Below are 15,465 nucleotides of genomic sequence, written 5' to 3'. Positions count from 1 at the left end.
GTACAACTGCCAAATAATTCTTTCCCTTCACGTGGTGTACTATGGCACTCATTAAGTCATTATTTATTTTATTTTATTTTTTTTAATTTATTTTTTATTCTGATTTGTTATATATGACAGAAGAATGAGTTACAATTCATATTACATATATAGAGCACAAATTTTCATATCTCTGGTTGTATACAAAGTATATTCACACCATTTGTGTCTTTATACATGTACTTTGGATAATGATGTCCATCACATTCCACCATCATTTCTAACTCTATGCCCTCTTCCTTCCCCTCTCACCCCTTTGCCCTATTTAGAGTTCATCTATTCTTTCCATGTTCCCCTTACCTATCTCACTATGAAACAGCTTGATGCTGGTTATTTTAATGAATCATAATAATAGCCATTTGTTATCAGGTGGTTAGCATGTGCCCAATACTGTTAAAACACTTCATGAACTAGATTTCTTTTTAAAACTATATCTCATGTTTGTTGAGATATAGTTTATATATGGTACAATTTACCCTATTTAGTTTTATGGTTAAATGAATTCGATAACACAAATGTAAAAATGACACATATAAGTATGGATATATAGTACCATAGTGAAGATATGGAATACATTACTTTGTTCTCCTTTATTTTTTTTAAATAAATAGAGAAATTAATTTTAATATATTTTCATTTAACCCAATGGATTATCAACATAATTTGCAAAGAAAATAATTGTTAGTAAGATATTTCGTTTTCATTTTCTTTGTCCTAGTAATTCTTTGAAATCCAACATCTATTTAATGCATAGCACACCTCAATTCAGACTAGACACCTTTCTAATACTCAGTAGCCTCATGGTAACCAATGGCTGCCATATTTGCTCCTTTCTCTATTTTTCACCATTTGGTGAGACATATGCTGTAGGCTGCATGATAACACCCCTTGTTATGTGGTTTCTTGTTGTGTTCCATCAGAAGGGACACCAAAGAGACGAACTTATAATATGCGAGAGTAGAGTGAGGAGTTTTATTACTCCCTATAAGATTCTATTAGACTGTGAGTTGTTTTCTACATGCTTTTGGTGGGAATAGCTTCAGTTAGTTCACTTTCTCCTACAAGTTTTTCATAATGACTCACTCTTCTTTCACCTCCTACCTCTCCAAGTTCACAGAAGGAAAGGTGCTTCACAAAATTTGTTAGTTTCTCTCAACCTTACCCTTACCTTTATAAATACCTTATTATAAAAAATTAAAACAATCTACATCAAGACACATTATAATGAAAATGCTCAGCATACAGAATAAGGAAGGAATTTTAAGTAATTATTGATCTATAAGTAGATTTATAATTAATGGGTTGATATACACAATACTGAGCATCTCTTACAATCATTTGACAGATGAACAAACCTCCCTGAGAATCAGTGTGATTGCTCCAAATCTTAGATCTTCTTATCAACTTTTTTTTGGATTCCTGCTTCCTCAATATCTACTTTGATTTCTAAATATTTTACTCTCATGTACTGTTTAGAAAAAATTCAAGATATCACAAAGGAAATATTTTCTAAATAATAAAGTGTGTTCCCAGTTATAAGAAAATACAGAAGTCATCATAATTGTCCTCCAAACAGTTTATGTTGAACAGTTTCTATAAGCATATAATTCATGTGCCTTTCAAAAAATTGCTTGCTATGTAAACTCCAAGACCCAAATCAAGTTAGTGTTCAAACTGAAAACTCACTATTCTTACACTGAAAATTCATAATTGCTACTAAAACTAGGAACTGAGACAGTAATCCCTGCTGACATTTAAAAATCTTATTTCTTCTCAGATAGCATTGTTATAACTAACTTTGGGGGGAAAGGTAAAAATTTTCATAGTTCCTAAAAACCCCTAAAAATGACATATTTTTAATTATACAGGATATTTTCAAAGTTTCTTTGCAGACTAATGAACATCAAACAAAGCACTGAACAGCAAATACTACTTCCCAGCAGATATTATCTCCATGTTTGCGATATCAACTGAGCTGAAATTTCCCCTCTCCCTTTTATATTACTCAAAGAATGAATTCAATTCCAAGTTTGATGGTTAAATCACCAATAGTCTAAGAAGCTCATCTTTGTGAAATTCCTATTGCAAATGATTGGTCTGGTATGAGGAAATAAGGTGACCCTGGGCCAAAAAGTTAACTAAAAGGGTCTACTGAATAATTGCTCAGAATTTTTTCTTTGTTTTTACAAGGTTCAATATGGAAGAAACAGTCCCTATTTTTTTAAATGTACATTGTGTTATGCACATGTACCTTATTCCTGTTAGTTCATCTGTGATCTGTGATTATAGTAGTAGCCAGTGTTAATGACAAATCTGATACCTGAATGTGGCAGGAAGGCAAGATGGCAATAATATGGACCATGATGATATGGTTGTATTGCTAGATTAACCAGTTTTAAAGCTCACTTCTCTTTGAAACTGATTGCATAAGAATGAATTCTTCCTTATTACTTCGGCCAGTGGAATTGGAGTTTTCTTATTCTTGCAGTCAAAAGCATCTGAGAATATATCAAAATGCCTCTCTCCTGAATATCACATTTGAGTGCCCATTATCCATTGACCAGTAAGTTTTAAAAAAGTAAAAACAAATTTTACATTTGAAAACAAACCCAAGAGAAATTAGTTTACATTTTGTATCCTCTGAGTTAATGTTACTATAACTTAAAATAAACCTTTGTTAAGTATGCGATTTTAAAAAGAATATTTTATAATAAGGTGACAGTAAATCAGTTTATTGGATGGATCTATATGCCACAGCAATATATTAGTTTTGCACAGAATATATATAGTTAACTAAAAATCAATTTTAAAAAAATATTTAATATGTTGCTATCTTATAAAGGGCTAGGATTCATATGGATAAAGTATAAATATTTAGAACTATTCAGTAAATACCACAGGTTTATTCCCAAGGCATGTTGTGTACTTCTCAGATTGCGGTTAAGAAATGATCTGGATTAAATATAGCTTTGCAAATTCATTGGTTTGGTGAGTGAAAGCTGATTAGTGAACATTTCTAAGGCTCAGATTCCTTATTTCTAAAGTAGATATAATAAAATTCCTACTTCCTAATTGCATCTTTTGACATTTACATGAGAATAACATCTTTCACATGAATAACATATTATACACAATATGTAGAAGTTATATTAAAATGCATACTGGAAATAGGTTATAAATTAGGTTTTCTTTTCTTTTTTAAGATGATTGTAATACAATTTAATATGGCTGCCTGAAACTTTTAGTTTCTGATTTCTTTTACATTTTTAAGCCCATGACATTAAATTTAGTTGATAGCTTTAGTAAATTACTCTTTTCATGTCAAGTGGCATTCAAGTAAAGTGAAAATTTAGTGTACTCACAAAAAAATGTTATTTTAACTAAGATGAATTCATAAAATCCTCTGCAAAAACACAATTGAGGAGCTTGAAATTTTCAATGTTGAAATAGTGCAAGCACAAACACTTTTAAATCAGAATGTGAAATTCTGGAGTAAAATTTAGTCAATTTCCTGTTTCTTTTCTCTGGTAAACTTATACAAGTTTATGGTAAATTTAGACCATTGTTGGGTAATCTGCACTTGGGATATGTGAGTTACAAATACCGGTAGGAAGCCATAGTTTGGGGCATTCCTGTTTACAGCGACAGTTGTAATTGGCCTGACCTTTGATGAATCCTGAGAACCATGTCCATGAAGTCATAATAAGAGACATTAGTTCCTTCAAGGAATGAGTATTAACCAAGGGTGACTTCCTCATCTCCTCACTGTTAGTTTCCTTTCATGTCCACACAATGACATCTCATCTTGTCAAGAAGGCCCCAGAGTGGGGGACCTCAACTCAGGACCAAAGGGTCCTTAATGTATGTGACAGAAAAGAATTTCAACGTGTGTCATATATCGAGGCACAGAGATTTATTTAGGAAAGCAAGGAAGATAGATTTAAGGGAGAAGGGGGGCTATCTCAAGAGTAAGATGCACCTTTGGGGTTTCAGAATTTTCTTTTAAAGGAAACTTGAGGAGGAGTGGGCCTAGGAAATGATGTGAGGATGATGTCGGTTGGGTGGTTACAGGATGGTTTATGCTGGTCTGGCAATTCTCATGATCCCTAGGTTGAAGCCTTCTTCATTATTTGATCACAGATAATGCTGGAAAAATATCTATGCAACAGGCTTTGTACCTCCCTTTGCTCAATCTATTCTAAAAGTACCTGTATTAGTGGACGGTTTTTACAAGTGGGTTAATTTCTAGTAACTTTAAGATTATGAGTGAAGATTTGTAGATTTCTGCAAAATTTAAGAGAGACAGATCTGGAAGAGAGAACTAGCTTGGAGACGAAAGGCATGAGAAACTTGAGTGCCAGGTTTTCAGATTAATGTCTCTTTTTCCTTCCTTTGCCCATCTTTTGTTTCTATTCCTTAGTCTGAACAACGAAAATGAATAATTTCTTTATGACACAAAGACACTCATAGAAGTAAAATATGCATTAGTAACACACTGGAAAATAATATTTTCTGACTTAAATTCTCTAAGAGAATCTATAGCTAAATATGAATCTATAGCCTGCCTGTTCCATGAGTTTGAATGGTTAGTGGCCACTAAGGAGAACTTGAGGGACATTTCAGTGTGATTCCAGAGATATGTCCCTTAGAAATTCATAATTGATTATTTCTTTTCTAGTAAGAAGTTTAATGTCTCCAACATAAAAATAAAATTTTCAATTGATAAATGTATATAGAACACTATGTATTCCTAAAGTACACTGGTAGAAAATGAAGAGATATAAAAAGGGGCAACTACCCATCTGTTAGAGTTATGAAAAGTGACAAGAGACAGCCGCCCTCTACAAAACCGATAAAAACAAAAGTGAAAATAAATGAAATAAATCAAATCATATCAAATCGTAACGGATTTTAAACCCATTGGAAGGTTGATGATGAAAAAGTGAACCTAAGACACTTCAAGACGCAAAAGGCACATAGATGTTTCCATGGGCAAAATAGTGGAGAAGAGGAATCCTGTGAACCCTCAACCACAGAGCAGTCAGCCATTGCCTGCACCTTTTCCCTATGCATCTGGATACTAGCACAGGTCAGCAAAATGGAGACATTAGCCGAGGTGCAGAAACCAGAGAAGGGGTAAAAGGCTAAAAGAATTTCTCCAACCTCCTGAAAGCTGGGTTCTGCTATATTAACACAAAGTGATCTCCAGGGGATTTTCTGTTAAAAGATGAATCTTATCCCTATCTAACATTTGAAACAAACATTAAATTTAATTTATCAAAAGTTGTGGCAATACATAGATTCAGTCAACTATAGAAAGGTATAGTCATTCTATCAGCCTGTCAGAGGCAAGGGTGTGCTCTTCCTTGTCTATTCTAGTTTCCACTGTTACTCTACATGCAACATGCAACACACAAGAAACAATGTAAGTTCCATGAAACAGGAAAACAATGGAAACTAAGATGAAGAAAATAAACAGAAAATATAAACCTACAGAGGACCCCAATATAGTTTTGTGGCAGGAACTTTAACTATATTAGTTATAGGGCTGAAAGATACACAATATACAGAAAGAGATGAATAATTTTATCTGAAACATGGAAACCATAGAAAACCAAAAGGAAAATGTTAAAATAGATACATAAATGCGCTGTAAAAAAATAAGAATTCACTTAATGATCTTCAAGTAGTCTTTTGATCTTGTATTAGACTCAACATAGGAGTCCAAAGATCATTGAAACTGAAGGCATATAAAATGAACAACAAAAAAATGAAAAATCCTAACAGATTGTCAAATATATGAAATAATCTTGAGTGTGTATGCATGTGTGTGTGTGTGTGTGTGTGTAATTATTGGAGTACAAGGTGGAGATGAGAGAGAAAATGGAGCAGGAAATTATTTAAGGATGATGACTAGAAATCGTCCAAAGTACATGAAACATATTACTGAGGCCTAAGAAGATTTAAACATTTCAATGAGAAAAATGCGGTGAAAATCAGATCTGGGTACTTCAGTTACACTGCTGAAAACTGAAGATACAGAAAACTTTCAAGATAATCGGAGTTCAGGGCATGGCACACAGCACAGTGGGAAACAACCATAAAAATAATGGCTGCTTCTCAATAGAAATAATGCCCCAAGATAAAGGACAGCTTTTACAAAGCAAAAGTAGGGGGGAGATAAGCTCATCAACCTCACAACTCTCTTTCAGTTAAAGCACCATGTAGATATGAAGACAAAGTAACAGCTTTGTAAAGACAAAATCAGAAAATTCAGCCTCAGCAGACATGCTCTACAAGAAATAGTGAAAGTTCTTCAAAATGAATGAAATGATTACACATGGTAATTTGGGGCTGCTAGAGAAGTAAAAAGCAAGTATTTAGATAATTATAAAATGTCATTAATATATACAATTTATGTACACATCTGTGTATGCATATGTAATTATATATATTTCACTAATGATTTTTAATGAAAAATGATATTTTTTTCATAAGATCACTGCACATGTGTATATTTCTCATAAGATTATTCTACATGTATACATATGGTGATAAATATGTGCATATATATATATATATATATATATATATACACATATATATAGTGATAAATAAGAGCTATAGTGCATGAAGAGACAAAATGGAACTCTACTACTATAAGGTTAGTCTAATAATATTTAAAAATAAAATGGAAAACATTAAAACTCAATAGGAAACTCTAAAGCAGTGTTTAATATCTAAAAATGCAAGATGAAAAATTCATCATTGGGGTAAACTGAAATATTAAAAAAGGCATTTGATCAAACAGAAAAGAAGATAGAAGAAACAAGAGAACAGCTGAGAAAAATGGAAAACATATACTAATGTGGAAGACTTAAATTCAGGCATATAGACACTTAACATTAAGTTCAAGCAGACACTTTTCTATGAAAATATCAAGTTATTGGGCTGGATTTTAAAAAATTAAGTATTAATTATTTTACTTTTAAAAGACACTCTAAATTATGGAATGTGGCAAGTTGAAAATAAAATAATAGAAAATTACTTCCTATACAAACAAAAATAGAGAACTAGCATGACTCTTAATGTCAGATAAAGTAGATTTGATAGCCAAGAGCTATGCTAGAAATAAAGAATTTCTTAAAGATATGAATATATTTTATCAAAAATTGTAACCATCTTAAATATGATCATAAATGCAAAATTTTAAAATATAGTAATGTACAACATTTAATTTAAAATACAATTTTTTTTTTTACAATTTTAAGAGGATTTCAAAAAGGGTATGAGAAGTTTACTATCCCAGGAAGTCTTCAATTTACTCAAAGAAGCAACACATATAAAACCAATAAAAATTTACATCAGAAGCTGATAGTGCAAAGTAAGGGTCACAGAGTACGATAAAGAGACAGAAAAAAAAATAGAACTCTGAATTAAATTTCAGTTGAATGAAAAGCGCAGTGACAGTAACAAAGAAAAAGTGTAATAAAGGTCAGGATATTTTTTCAGTTTTACGAGTACATTGATCTATTTGAAGAATAGAATGTTTAAGAGAAAATGGAAATTAGAGTTAAATGCATATTGTAAACAACTAGATGAATTTAGTAAAAAACCACAGATTTACATTTTGCTTTATCATTTGAGGGAATATAATTCTTTTTTTGACCTTAAATACATATTTCAGACTATTTTAAAATACATGTGTATGATTCTAAATATAAAGCATCCTAGAAAGGGCAAAGTTACAATGACAGTAAAAAGATCTGATTTATAGAGGCTTGGCGGGAGGAAAAAAACAGATAGAAGTGAGGGATGGAGCATTAGGGACATGAGGCAATCCATGAATTATCATGCAGAATGTTGGATTCACGTCAAACCTTAGTCAGTGGCCAGTGTGGTGGGGGCCATAATCCCAACTACTTGGGAGACTGAGGCAAGAGGATTGCAAATCCAAAGCTGGCTTTGGCAACCTTTTTTTGGGGGGGAGTGAGTACCAGGAATGATTTACCACTGAGCCACACCCCCAGTCTTTTTATTTTTAGACAGGGTCTTGCTAAGCTGTTGAGACTGACCTCAAACTTTGACCTAGCCTCTCAAGTCTCTGGGATTACAAATGTGTATCTCCAACACACAACCAGCCTCAGCAATTTAGAGAGACCCTATACAAAAAAAAAGGGCTATGGATATAGATTAGTAGTAGTGTTTTCCTGGGTTCAATCCCCAGTAACACACACACATACACACACACATATCAAAATCATAAAATGTTCAACAAAAATCATGAAACCAAATATACAACTGGGATTGTAGCTCAGTGGTAGAGTGCTTGACTACATGTGTGAGGCCCTTAGCGCCACATAAAGATAATAATTTATTATAATTAGCAATAATAGATAGTTAATAATTAATAATAAGCCAGGTTTGATGGCACATGCCTGTAATCCCAGTGGCTCAGGAGACAGAGGCAGGAGGATCTCAGGTTCAAAGTCAGCCTCAGCAGTTTAGCAAAGTGCTAAGCAACTCATGAGACCCTGTCTCTAAATAAAATACAAAAATGGGGTTGGGGATGTGGCTTAGTGGTTGAGTGGCCCTGAGTTCAATCCCTGGTATCCCACCCTCCACCAAAATTAATAATATACCAATACTGACTCATCAATTAAGGAATGTACCACACTAATAGGACATGTTAGTATTAAAGCCAGGTGCAATAATGCACACCTATATCTTAGGTACTTAGAGGAGGCTGAGGCAGGATTGCATGATCAAGGGCAGTCTCAGCAATTTAGTGAGACCCTGTCTTAAAATAAAAATAAAAAGGGGCTAGTTTTGCCAGTAGTAGTAGTGCATGCTTATAATTCCACGATTCAGGAGGCTAAGGCGGGAGTATTACAAGTTCAAAGCCAGCCTCAGCAATTTAGTGGGATCTTAAGCAACTCTATGGGGAACTTGTCTCAAAATTAAAAGGGCTGGGGATGTGGCTCAGTGGTTAAATCCCCAGTACCAAAAAATAAACAAACAAACAAAAAAGAGACCGGGGGTTAGGGTTATAGCCTAGTGGTAGAGTGTCCCTGGGTTCAATCTTTAGTACACACACACAAAATTAATATTAAATGCATCAAATGGAGAAGTATAAAAGAACTCTTTTGCTCAGTTTTCCCATAAACCTAGCTCTGCTTAAAAAAAAAAAAAAAAAAAAAAAAAAAAAGTATAGTCAATACTTGAGTCTGACACAAATGATCAGGAGACACTGAAAATGAAAGATGGTCAGGAACCAGCCCAGCAATTATCAGGCTGTGTGATGATTTACCTATGGGCTCTCCACCACTTGTCCTGGGAGGAAAGAGGAATATTTGCAAATTTATGTCCTGTTTTGGGGCCAATAGTGGGAAAGCAGAAAACTTTTTGTCTGTTTCTTCTCAATTGCCTTCAGATCAAAATAGTACTTTAACATTGTTTAAGGTGGCAACTTTTGGTCTCCTACAGTGCATTGCTTTTTCTCTCTTGTTATAATTAATCCTTTCATCATCTTCTTATTCCTTTCTACACATTCAGGGCATAACATATTATCTTCTAATCCTGAGGGTGGAAAAACACAGGATGGTAACAGGAAGAGGGAAATCATCCTCTTGGGAGTGTCAGGGACCTAAGTCTGACCTGCATGGAACTGCAGGCGAACCCAGCCTGCTGTTTCTGCAGAAAGAAATTGGCCATGGACCACACACCACTTGACACCAGAGGTTTGCAGCAAAAAGTAGAAGTAGGGATGGGACACGGATTCATAGCCTTGCACTGAGTGGCTCTGGCAGCAATCCTTGCCCAAGATGCCAATATGGACTCCTGAGCTGAATTTACTACTTCAACCATGTTAATCTATTCCTCTCTTTTAACCTTATTATGACTTTCCTGAAGCCCTGCTGTATTGGCCACTGCCTTCCATTCCCTGGAAACTGGCTTCAATCTGACCTCCAGAGATGTTTCAGGAATATCATATTTTTGTTCAGGGTATGCATGGTTCTGTAGCCTCAAATAAACCTCTATTTTCTGGCCATTAGTACTCAAATTGTTGGCACCAGTTTCGCAAAGTATCCTGAGAAACCTTATTAATTGAAGGCAAAATGGTCGGCAATGGAAGGGATGGTATTTACAATTAGGTTTTTTTTGAGGAAGGCAGACTTCGTGTTTGATTTCTGCAGTTGAAGAAACACTTGTTTCCATTGGATATTCTTGTTCCTCTGTAACTGGGACCAGTGTTAAAATCACATTTTCCTCATTGAATTGCTCCTCAATGAAGTTCTCAGTGGCCCTGTCATTTGAGCCTGACATTTCCAGGAACACCAGGAGAAGGCAAAGGCAGCAGGGCTCAGGACAGCTATGCTGGGTGCTCCTTGTCATTTGAGGGAATATAATTCTTAAAATTATAACTTGAAAACTCTTTTCACAGCAAAATAATATTATGTCCTTATGTAAAACCAAAATGAAGTATGAAGGGACAAAATTTTATTCTGCAAAATGTTGGAAATGAGCATTTACCTCCTAGAGTCCATTTAATAAAACACTTCTTGAGAATCTTGTTAGGCAATTCTAGAAAACCTCTCCAGGAGATGATGATAATTTGATTACCAGGCATTTTTATATTTTTCCAAACCTCTTGTATTCATCTATGAAACAACTTATATTTCCATCAAATTACTGGTGATAACAAGTAACTTGACTTAGAATTTAAAGACACGTGAAGATTGGAAAATGAGCTCTGTTAATATTATAGTACAAGCCAAGCAAATAAATGAGCCTTGCTATGAAACGACATACTTGAAAGAAAAAAAAAAAAAAACAGATGCCATGTCTTGTTAAATTGGGAAGAAATCACAAGATGTCACTGAAAGATAGTACATAACTTCTCAATTATTGAGCAAAATAGCATTTTCTCCTAGTTGTGTCATAATATGAAAGTCATATGCAGTGACAAGATGTTGGTATCTAAAATCACATCAGGACACAGCAGGACCATGTTCCATAGCAGTTGAGGTCATACCCACCACAGGAGTGCAGGTAAAGTGGACCTCAATGAGGAAGGTTCTTTATATCCCAGGGCAAATGATGTGATGCATTGCTAGGGAGAACAACATTTTATTGTGGTTAATTGATAATTCTGAAAGTCCTCCAGCAGAAAATAATCAACTTAATAACATTGTGGAATTGATATAAATATTAACAGAGAATAGAGGCATGTGAGCCTGTGCCAGATGACACAGATAAGTATATGATCTACCTCAGTGACACCACAAAAGAAAAAATATTAGGGGAAAAGGAAAAAAATAAAACTGTATAAATAGTTCTTACAACACTCTATTAGAGGTTATTCCCAGTATATCAATAAAGGAATCAGAATACATGGTTTTAATTTGTTCTGTTCAAGATCACTAAAGTTTTAAGTGGAGAAACCAGATTTGAAATTAAAATTAATAGGTTTCTTAATAATGGTTTCATTATTAAGGTCTTGAATTAAAAGATGTGTATGCAAATTATATTTGTTCTCTGATTGTATTTAAAGTTTGACGAAGAAGCCAGAAAGAAAGTTAACTGTGTAGATTTGTTTGTTTGTTTTAATGTTATATATTATGCTATTACCAAACTAAATCAAATGGGAAGAAGAGTAGGTTTTAGGGTCAAAAAAGAGTTTATATCCTTTTAATTTCTTTCTTTTGTCTAATTGCTCTGGCTAGGGTTTCAAAGAATGTTGAATAGGAGTGGCAAAAGAGGTCATCCCTGTTTTGTTCCAGTTTTTAGAGGGAATGCTTTTGATGTTTCTTCATTTAGAATGATGTTGGCCTCAGGTTTAGTGTATATAGCTTTTACAATGTTGAGGTGTGTTCCTACTCTCTTTAATTTTTCTAAATTCAGCCACATTAATGTTTATAGCAGTTCAATTCACAATCGACAAACTATAGAACCAACCTAGGTTTCCTTCAACAGATGAATGGATAAAGAAAATGTGGTATATATACACAATGGAATATTACTCAGCCATACAGAAAAATGAAATTATGGCATTTGCTAGTAAATGGATGGAACTGGAGGATATCATGCTGAGTGAATAAGCTAATCCCCAAAAACCCAAGGCTGAATGCTCTCTCTGATATGCAGATACTAACCCATAACAAGGGAGGGTAGGTAGGGGAAGTATAGAAGTTCACTGGATTAGACAACAGGGAATGAGGGGAAGGGAGTGGGAATGGGAAAGACAGTAGAATAAATCAGGCATAACTTTCCTTTGCTCATATATGAATACATAACCAGTATAACCCCACATTATACATTATGTACAACCAGAAGAATGGGATCCTAATTGGAATGGGTTGCACTCCATGTATGTATAGTATGTCAAAATGCATCCTACTGTCATGTATATCTAAAAACAACAAATGAAAAAGGATTCATTTTATAAATTATAAGTTTGAGATATTCACAGTGCTTAAGCATCAAGATCTCTAAAATGACACTGTAAATACATGTATGAAATTTTGGAAAACTGTTATCAGAGATTCTAGGAGCCATGATTACATGTATTTTATCTTCTGTACCTAACACCTTGCATGCTAATACAGTTTGGCAAATAAACTCATAGAAGTTAATAAGAATGTCTACAAACAACAGCAGCAACAACAAAAACAAAATGTAAAAGGGGTTGTAACAGAAGGCTTGAAAGCAGAGAATTCATATAAGTGCTCGGATTGGTTAAAACAGGAATGTGAAAATTCAGTACTACAAAATGAAAGTGAGAAAATTAGAAATAAAGGAATTTTAAAGGTTGTCAAATATTATCAAAAAGAGCTGGTCAATGAGGTTTTTAGATGGCATTTAATTGACTGTCTTTGACAGATAATAGGCATGTCAAAGAAATAGATGTCATGTTTTAGTGTTTCAGAATTCTGGTGCTATGGGTAATGAAGTGTGTTGATTTAGTTGACAAAATAGAAAAAGTCATTGCAATGAATGGGATGGTTAGGGACAGTGAAGCTAATGTAAATCATTAACCCAAAGAAAATGTTTTCAAATGTTAGAGTCCTGGCTGTCATTACCATGTATTGTGAAGAGTAGCACTGTTTTTAGAGTGTTGTGGAGATTTGGCTCTAATTGAAATGCTTTATTTCTGGAGAAAACAGTTTGCTATTAGAAGTAGCTGTGACTAAATTTCGTGAGTCATGAGACAATAGCTGTATCTCTTTGAACTGAATTTTTCTGCTTGAAACCGAAATAAACCACAAAACTACAGTTTTAAAAAGTAATCTGGCATTACTGTCAAAAGGCTGGGTGTATATGTTAATGGAATCAATTGAAAATGTAGTTAAAAGATGAAAAGATAATTAGAAAATAATAAGTTGAAATGAAAGGTCATGTTTGAAAGAAGCTCACAATTCAGAAATTCTCTTGAATATATTACTCTGTCTACTATGTCATTTTTCAGACTGTCCTTTATAGTTTTCTCAGTATGTGCCACTTCTTCTAGAAGTCAACCCTTTGGAAAGCTTTGCCTGTTGATTTTGATGCCCTCTCCAAAGCAAAGATAAAACTCTGTCATATTTTTACTTACAGTAGTTCTTAATATTTTATATAATTGACTCACATGGATATTTTTGGTTTTGTACTAGGGATTGGACCCAGGGGTATTTAACCAGTGAAATAATCCCCATTTATTTGTTTATTTTAAGACAGACTTGCTGAATTGCTGAAGTAGGCTAGAACTTGGAATCTTCTTGCTTCAGTCTCCCAAGTCACTGGGATTACAGGTATGTACCATTGTATCCAGCTCACATGGAAAATTAGACTTTTCTTTCCTCATTTAATGCCAGTGCTGTAATGTATGCATATGCATCCTTTATACATAAATAGATTAAAATTTCTCCCCTCCACATAGATTTTATCACCCTAGCAATGATATTGTGCCACTGAAAATACATGACAAATCTCATTCAAAGTAAACAATGTGGGAGGCCTCAGTGAAAGTGTGTTATTAAGGAAGCTGTGAAATTCATCAGTATTCATAGTGGTTTTGTTTTTAAGGAACCACATCTCTTTAGAACTATTGGGATGCTATGTTGACGTAGTAGGTCACAAAAAACCCCCACAACTTAGCATTATTTCTCATTTGGAAATGGTAATTTAAATACTTATTGAATCTAATACATGACTATGAAATACAAAGTGTTATGAAATGTAACCAGTTTTAAACACATAATGTAACCAAAATTTAAACACATAACTAAATGCATGTGAGAGATCAAAAAAATTTATAAACACGAGAGACCTAGGAAATCATTTATTCAAAAAATGTATTGAACAATGGGGATTCAGTGGTGGCTGGAATGGAAATAGGCCTGACCTCAGGGTAACTACCATTCAGTGGACACTACCATTCAGTCACTCAAATCGGGCTTAGAGGTGAAGGGTAGGAATGTAGAGAACTCTGAAAATTTAAATGTCCACAGGAAGACCAGCTGGCACAAGGGACAGTTGGCAGACGGTAACTGATCTATGGGCATGGCAGATTCTGGATCCTGAGGTGCCAGAAATGAAAAGATGCAGGCATAAAATCTGTTTCATATAGGAGGGCAGCTGGCGATGTCAAGTGAGAGCAGAAAGTAGTGAAGATTTTAACAAGGCAGCTGGGTCATATTCAGATTTTTTTTTTTTTCCTAAAGGAAGGACAGTGATGGGGAAAACCATGACTATTGTTAGAAGAAAATAAATCCAGCCATAGCTTGAGGAATAAAACAACTGATATCCAGGCTCAGGAACCTGGATTAATGGAGGCAGAAAACTAAAGAAAGAGTTTAGGCATCAGATGTGTGCAAAGTAAAGAGGAAGAAAGAGTAAAGATACGTGCAGCACTCCTGGCAGCATAACAACCACTAGTATGAGATTAGAGCCCATCTTCCTTACCTCTCATTTTATCCTTCCTACAATAAACATCTGTGAACAGGGAAAAACTGAAAGATCTCCTGAGAGGCAGAGTTGATTATTCCTGTTAATTTTAATAGAAGTCTTTTCTAGGAGTCCTAAATTTCAACTCCCTGTTAATCCCCATTTCCAAACCACAGCTTTTGTTTCCTCTGCAGCTTTTCTTAAATGGAATTATTGGGGAAATATAAGGGTTTATACTAGCATACAAAGCTTAGTTATCAATTTTAAGTGGATTTTCTACTTTCTCTGAAAATGATAAATTGCTTATTTCCTAAGTATGCTCCATTAGTCAGAAACTTATTTTATGCAGTTCACAATTTTTTGCGGATTTTTTGTCATTGGACTCTAATAAAATTGTGTCTGATCACATGACGGATGGAGCAGCATTTCTCTGGATCACCACTACTTCTCTAAATTAAGTACAGTGCCTGGAACATGTAAATAATTTTCTGTGGAATGACA

General features: G+C 34.3%; 1 pseudogene; it reads right to left on the bottom strand.

Annotated features, from left to right (window-relative positions):
* Positions 1–9,496: 9,496 nt before the first annotated feature.
* LOC124104522 (developmental pluripotency-associated protein 2-like) lies at positions 9,497–10,365 on the bottom strand (annotated as a pseudogene).
* Between the last annotated feature and the right edge of the window lie 5,100 nt (positions 10,366–15,465).

Source organism: Marmota monax, unplaced genomic scaffold (assembly GCF_021218885.2).
Source record: "Marmota monax isolate L192 unplaced genomic scaffold, Marmota_monax_Labrador192_F-V1.1 WCK01_AAM20220418_F8-fsc00001, whole genome shotgun sequence".
Lineage (NCBI taxonomy): Eukaryota > Metazoa > Chordata > Mammalia > Rodentia > Sciuridae > Marmota > Marmota monax.
The sequence above is the reverse complement of the archived record's forward strand: the minus strand, read 5'-3'. Positions and strand labels throughout refer to the sequence as shown.